Source organism: Aristolochia californica, unplaced genomic scaffold (assembly GCF_029961685.1).
Source record: "Aristolochia californica isolate CCGP_79_NKW_82.1479 unplaced genomic scaffold, dmAriCali1.0.hap1 SCAF_9, whole genome shotgun sequence".
In the NCBI taxonomy this organism is placed as follows: domain Eukaryota; kingdom Viridiplantae; phylum Streptophyta; class Magnoliopsida; order Piperales; family Aristolochiaceae; genus Aristolochia; species Aristolochia californica.
In genome coordinates, this window is record NW_027182290.1 from 12,128,464 (window position 1) to 12,136,315 (window position 7,852).

Below are 7,852 nucleotides of genomic sequence, written 5' to 3' on the forward strand. Positions count from 1 at the left end.
AATGCATTAATCTTGACACAAGAAAGGCAGCTACTTTCGGCTGTCCATTGATGTGACTTGATGGAAAATGGCCGACCAAAGACACTATAGGTGTCTGGATTGATGTGACAAATAGGCCAGCTGTGGGTCGGAGGATAAGATTTCCTCTGTTGATTTTGGACGGTTGTTACAGATGAATCTTGTTGCGGTGATTCAGACATATCTTCTGACATCTTGAAAATAATAAAAGTTATTTCTTTTTAGACTTAGATTCAAGGAGATGAATCATAGTCTCCATATAATCCACCATAGTGGGTTCTTCTTCAATTAGCTGGCTATCCGGTAGTGAACCAGCCTGATCTTCATCATCATCTTCAATACTGTCTTCAACAGCAGAAGGTTTTGATACTGACATATTGTCTTCCGTAGGTCGGGAGGAAGACGGATTGCTATCATCGCACAAATCAAGAATAGAAACCTTCATTGATTCTAAGAGTTGCTTTGTTAACTCTGCTTCCAAAATATTCAGATATTTAACTCTTAATTGAGTCTTAAAATTGCTGAATAAATTCTTGGGGTCATAATGGACTTCCTGCACTTTATGTATTCCAAGTGCGTTCTCATTAGTGAGAATAAGAGGCTTAATTTTTGCAACTTTAAGATCAATATTGGGGAAATTTTTCCACCATCGAACATGGAATGTCCGGAGTAAAATTGGACGGCCTTCTTCATTAAAGCCTATTGTGCAGTCCCACCTCCAAATCCATGGTATAGAAAATATCATGAAGAAGATGAATAGTTCTACACCATTGGGTATTCTACCCAGAGCTTTGAGCTCATGACTTGTCTTAGTCCATAAATGAAATTGAACCTTTATGGTCTCAAGTAATATCTCCATAGGTGGCCAAAATTTGATCCACCAGTTATAAACCCAATTAGGTAAAGGTAACCTTTTGAAGACATCCTTGTTACATTGAAAGAACCATGGGAGGGATTCTGATAATAAAAAGTATTAGACCAGGCATTAATATAATCTCAATAATTAAATTCCTTATCATTAGGAAGGGCTACAGATTTAGCCAGATCAAATTTTCCCCATCCCGAATGATGCATAAATTTCTGAATCGTACATTTACTGTACGCTCTTGGGCTATCTCATTTAGCCATATTAGACAGTTTATGATGCACTGCTATCGAATTAAGATGAACCAAAATAGATTCAAATGAATACCACTGTTTTTCGGCACGGATGAGACAGTAGGCCTCACCAATCCATTTCTGTAACATCTCTCAGGAATCCAAGGTACCATCTAACACCTCTTTATTGAGGATTAATATTAGTTCCTGATCAGGAAGAGTAATATACTCTGGTTCCGATTCTAGTGTCTCTTTATAGGACACAGGAGCTTTGCCCTTATTGTTGGAGGAATTTCCTCTTTCTTGATTCTTTCGATCTTGGCCTCTGGATTGTGAACCACTTCCTCTCATTGGGAGAGGGTTACCCCTACTGGGGTTGACCATGATTAGATCCCTGAAGAAATTCATGGGTTAGAAAATCGGGTAAGGAGTTCAATTCTCCTTTGATATGTTCAATATCAAAATCAAAGGCGATTAATTCCGCCTGCCATCTGGCAAAGATTTGTTTGGAAGTAAGATTCTTCACATCCTTCTTAAGAATTGATTTTGCAGCAGAACAATCAACACTTAAAAGACATTTTTGATTTAATAAATCATCTTGAAATTTATGAATGCACTTAATTATTGCAAGAATTTCTTGTTTTACAATTGAATAATTAATCTGTGCATCATGCCAATTACCAGAGGTAAATCTGACAAGTTATTCTTTACCAACTTGAGTACAGATACCACAATAATCAATATGGGAGGCATCAGTCTCTACAACCTTCAGATAAGAAGGATTAGTCAGGTTGAGACAAGGTAGTTGTCTAACCTTTCTTTTAATGATTTGGATTGCCTGAGTATGGTTAGGAGTCCAGGGCTCAAGATTCTTTCTGATTCTTTTATAAAATATTGTTGAGTCTTGAGCAAGATATGGATAATAGTCAGCAATATAATCGAGACTTCCTAGAAATCTCTGAAGTTGAGTTTTTTCCAATAATTCGTTTGGAAATTTGGAAGCAACTCAATACTTTGATCAGTGGGAACTATTTTTCCCTTGTGAATATTATGAACTAAGAATATAACAGAGGTCTGAAACAATTTCATTTTTGGTGCAGATATCACTAACCCATGTTTTCTAATAACTGTTTTGAAAACATTTAAATGCTTAAAATGAGCATCAATAGATTCTGAATACACTAAGATATCATCAATATAAACAATGGTAAATTCAGAATAAGGAGCAAAAATATCATTCATGATATTTTGAAATTCAGATGGAGCATTTTTCAAACCAAAAGGCATAACATTCCATTCAAAATTATCAAAAGGGACAGTGAATGCAGTTTTATATTTATCCTTTTCATTGATTTGAATTTGCCAATATCCAGATTTCAAATCAAATTTAGAAAAGATTTTTGCAGAAAACAATCTGTCTAATAAATCATTTTTGTTTGGAATTGGATATCAGATCCATTTCAAACAATCATTAAGTGGTTTATAATTAACCACTAATCAAGGAATAACTCATTCCTTCTCTATATTTTTATTGACATAAAAAAACAGTACAACTCCATGGGGAGTAAGATTTTTGAATTAATTTCTTATCCAATAAATTTTGGATTTCTTTCTTGCATAGGTCTAGAAACGTTTGTTTCATTTGTCTAGGCCTAACTTTGGTGGGAATGGTCCTTCCATTGAACCCATCAATATAAGGTAGCGACACAATATATTTATGTTGATCCCAAAATGCTCTAAGAATATCACTACAAATTTTTTGAGAAAATAATTTATGAAAATTTTTAATTTTATCTTTAATGTCTATAGTTTCCAGTTGTTGTTCCAAAGTTAAGAATTGAATTTCTTTATGTAGGAAACTAATTTGATGTTCTTTAACATTTCTCAATTCAGCAATTTCATTGATAAAACTAACTTGCCGTTGAGATTTGAAAGAGAAATAAATAGGTTTTTTATTAAACTCTCCAAGTATTCCTTGATTATCAATGCCTTTGATTGGCATAATTTTTTCCAAAAATGGAGTGCCTAATATGACCTCTTGAGTCATATCTTTAACCAACAGAAAATATGTAGTTATGCACTAATCATTAGTGCAGATAGAGGCATTATTTAACTTATATTTGATTTTATTTTTCTTGCCATTTGCATTGGCCAAAGATTGAGTAGTTTTTTTCAAAATATTGGGTCGGAATTAACCCTTCTTGGATGCAGTTTAAATCTGCGCCATTATCGATCAGAGTTGTCAAATGAGGAATGACAAAGTTATGGTCGAGAACCAAATTAATTTTGGTATGCCACTTTTGATGAGTGACCTTTGTAATTTGATTGAGAAAAATATCATTTGATTTTTCTCTTGATTTTAAATTTTTGTTTCAAACTTTTTATATAAAGTTTTTAACGATTTTAATTCAAGCTTGATATCTTTGATTTCTCCCTGTAAAGTATTCAGAGAGACCGGTTGTTGTGAAGAAGTGGATTCTTCGTAACGACTTACTACTTCCTTCAAGGAATAAGGTTTAAACCCTTGTCTATTCTTGGAAGATGTCCCAATATAATCAAGATATTCTTTTATTAGAGATCTTTTTCTTATAGGATCTTCTTCTTTATCAATGTTCTCAAGTAATGTCTGCTAATCAAAAGTAAGAACATTAATCTGATGCATTTGGGCCACAGATTTAAGGTGAGAACAACTACAACTGTGGTCCTTATCTGATTGACTAGAGGAATCATAGTCATCCTCAGAATTAGAATTTAAGAGAATTTTTGCCAACTGAAGTCTTAATCCTTCATCTATTTCTAGTTGGTTAATTTTCTCTTTTGTTTTGCACCTATTTGAATAGGCCTAATTTACCACATTTATAACAAACAAATTTCTTTATGCGAGATTTATTCGAGGAGGTGGTCTCGGAGGAGGAGGTCTCCTAGATTCATGACTAGTCTTTGTATGAGACTGTCTTTTGGGATATCTCCTACTCTAGTGAGAATAGGGATCCTGTCTCCTAGAATGGGAAAGTGGTTGTTCTGTTTCACAAGCAAATTGTTCACAGAATTCACCTAGCTCTCTCTTTCCAGTAAAATTTTGTTTCTTAAGTTGGGCTTGGAGCTTCAAATCATTACATAAGGTTAATCCCTCTTGAAGCTAGGTGAAAGAAATGGTTAAAATTTCTTTCTAAATTTTGATTTTTCTTTCTTTGTTTCGTCTTTATTTCTATATTTCGCCTTTTTTCTATATTTTGCCTTTTCTTTCAATATTTTGTTTTTTTTATATTTCGTCTTTCTTTTTGTAGTTTGTCTTTCTTTCTATATTTTGTCATTCTTTTTATATTTCATCTTTCTTTTTATACTTTGTCTTTCTTTTTATATTCCACATTTTCTTTCTATATTTCACCTTTTTTTCTATATTTTGTGTTTCTTTCTATATTTCATCTTTCTTTCTATTTTGTGTCCTTCTTACTCTGTTTCATCTTTCCTTCTCTATTTCATCATTATTTCTAAAGTTCATTTTTCTTTATATTTTTCACCTTTTATTTTTATATTTCATTTTTCACTATTTCATCTTTCTTTCTCTATTTCGTCTTTCTTTCTATATTTCGCCTTTCTTTCTATATTTTTCCTTTTCTTTCTATATTTTGCCTTTCTTTCTATATTTCGTCTTTTTTTATGTATTTCGTATTTCTTTCTATATTTCCACTGTAATTCTATTTTTCGTATTTGTTTCTATATTTGACCTGTTTTTTCTGTATTTCCGCCTTTTCATTTTATATTTCATCTTAATTTCTATTTTTCCTCTTTCCTATTCTTTCTATATCTCGTCTTTTCTCTCTATATATCTTTTTTTCTTTCTACATTTCGCTTTTTCTTTCTAAGTTTTGACTTTCTTTGTATATTTCACTTTTTCTTTCTGTACTTCCCCATTTCTTTCTATATTTCACTTTTATTTCTATATTTCATTTTCCTTCTGGATTTCGACTTTTCTTTTATATTTTATCTTTCTTTCTATATTTTGTCTTTTCTTTCCAAATTTTTTGTTTGTTTCAATTCTTCGTCTTTCTTTCTATTTTTCATCTTTCATTCTACATTTTATCTTTCTTTCTATATTTCCCTTTTCTTTCTCTATTTTTCTTTTTCTTTCTATGTTTCGTCGTTCTTTCTATATTAGCCTTATCTTTCTATATATCACATTTTCTTTCTATATTTTTCCTTTTCTTTATTTATTTCTACTTTTCTTTCTAAATTTTGTTTTTTCTTTGTTTGCTTCGTCTTTGTTTCTATGTTTCACCTATTTCTTTCTTTATTTCTCATTTTCTTTCAATATTTCACCTTTCTTTCTATAGTTCGCCTTTCTTTCTCTTTTTTTGTCAATCTTTCTATATTTTGTATTAGTTTCTATATTTCATCTTTCTTTCAATATTTTGTCTTTCTTTCTATATTTCGTCTTTCTTTCTATAATTCGTATTTCTTTCTATATTTTGCCTTTCTTTCTATATTTCACTTTTTCTTTCTATATTTCACCTTTGCTTTCTATATTTTGCCTTTTCTTTATATATTTCTCCTTTTCTTTCTATATTTCATCTTTCTTTCTATATTTCACATGTCTTTAGATATTTTACATTTTTTCTATATTTTTCCTTTTCTTTCTATATTTCACATTTTCTTTCTAGTTTTCCTTTTCTTTCTGTATTTCTCTTTTTCTTTCTATGTTTTGTATTTCTTTCTATATTTTGCCTTTTCTTTCTATATTTTGCCTTTTCTTTCTATTTTTTGCCTTTTCTTTCTATATTTCGTCTTTCTTTCTTTATTTCATCATTCTTTCTATATTTTGTCTTTCTTTTTATATTTCATCATTCTTTGTATAATTCGCATTTTCTTTCTATATTTTGTGTTTCTTTATATTTTTCGTCTTTCTTACTATATTTTGTCTTTTCTTCTCTATTTTGTCATTATTTCTAAAGTTCATTTTTCTTTATATATTTCACCTTTTCTTTCTTTGTTGTTTTCTATATATCATCTTTCTTTCTATATTTCATCGTTCTTTCTATATTTCGTATTTCTTTCCATATTTCACCTTTCTTTCTATATTTTGCCTTTTCTTTCAATATTTTGCCTTCCTGTCTATATATTTCCTTTTCTTTCTATCTTTTGCCTTTATTTCTTTATTGCATCTTTTTTTTTTCTATATTTCGTCTTTCTTTCTATTTTTCATCTTTGTTTCTATATTTGACTAGTTCTTTCTATATTTTTGCCTTTTCTTTCTATGTTTCATATTACTTTCTATAGTTCTTCTTTCTTTCTATATTTTGCCTTTCATTATATATAGCCTTTTCTTTCTAAAGAATTCCTAAGGATCAGAAATATTTTCTTGCCAGTTTAAACAATCTTTTAGAGGTTTTTACCCAGAAACGAACATGTTTTAATTTTTATGTAGTTTTTAAAGGAAAGACTCCAGGGGTTTTCCACACCTGGACAGAAGTAGCAGATTGTATTCAGAATTTTCCACATCCAATTTAAAAAGGTTTTTAACAATTTACAAGAAGCCTTAGAATCTGTCAAAAATGACCATTGACACTAATTACCAAGTCAGCTATTCTATAGCCATAGACACTTCTAGAATCATTTTTTGTGATAGTTGTGAAACTCTTTCCAAAATCGTAGAGAGATTAAACAGTAAACTCAGACAACAGAGAGAGAAAAATGAGTTTCAAAAAGAATATATAGACCTACTAGAAACAAAAAAATAGAATATTCAGGGTAAAGCTCACGGGTACTTTTTGTACCCAACCACCCATTGATTGGTGATAACTATCAACTAGCCCATCTTAAACGACAGATAGTAAAGGTCCGTTAATGGCTAGGTATTTGCCAAAAATGTCTCTCACTGGTGGGTATAAATCAGCAGCTAGTCCGTCACAAACGGTTAACGGTAAAGACACATCAAGTCCATTGATGGCTGGGCATTTGCTAAATATGCCAGGAGACAAATCAAAGACCATACCAGATGAGGTAAGAGACTTAATCAAAGAACTATTTGACAAATATTATAGACTCAGACGGTACAGTATTATTCACAAGAGGAAGACGAAGACTATTCTTTTGATGATGAAGCAATACAAAATATGATAAATGCCAACAAAGATTGAACAACAAAGGTTCCAGAAAGTAAAAATGACAAAATATAGCAAGATTGAGATATAAAGCAAGACTTGACCAAAAACAAGATTGATAGAGATATAAAGCAAGACATGACAAAAAGCACAAGATAACCCAGATTGATAGAGATATAAAGCAAGCACGATATAAGCCAGAAGGTCAGAAGAATCCAAGACAAACCATAAGGATAGAAGAATCCAAGGAGAACAGAAAAATAAGATAAGCTTCTACAAGAAAACCACTCACCTGTACAAACCCACCTAGCTCATAATTTATAAAACCTCTTGTATAACCCACCGTTTTTCTCCCACATTTCTCTTAAAAACACTTACATGTAAAAGTAGTAGGCAACTAGCCGAAAGATACCGACACAATGTCATTGAAGATGGGGCCCACTGAGCACCTTGGTGATGTGTTGATCAGAACTCAAAGGCTATAAATATGCCTTTGTTGTAACATTCAGATCATCGAATGAAAATATCAGTTCTCCCATTTCTTGTCTCACTCATGCAACCTTTTGCTTCCTCTTCGATCTTTGTTTGAAACTTCCCATCTGTTACTATTCCACAGTAAGTTCTTCCCTTTGTTC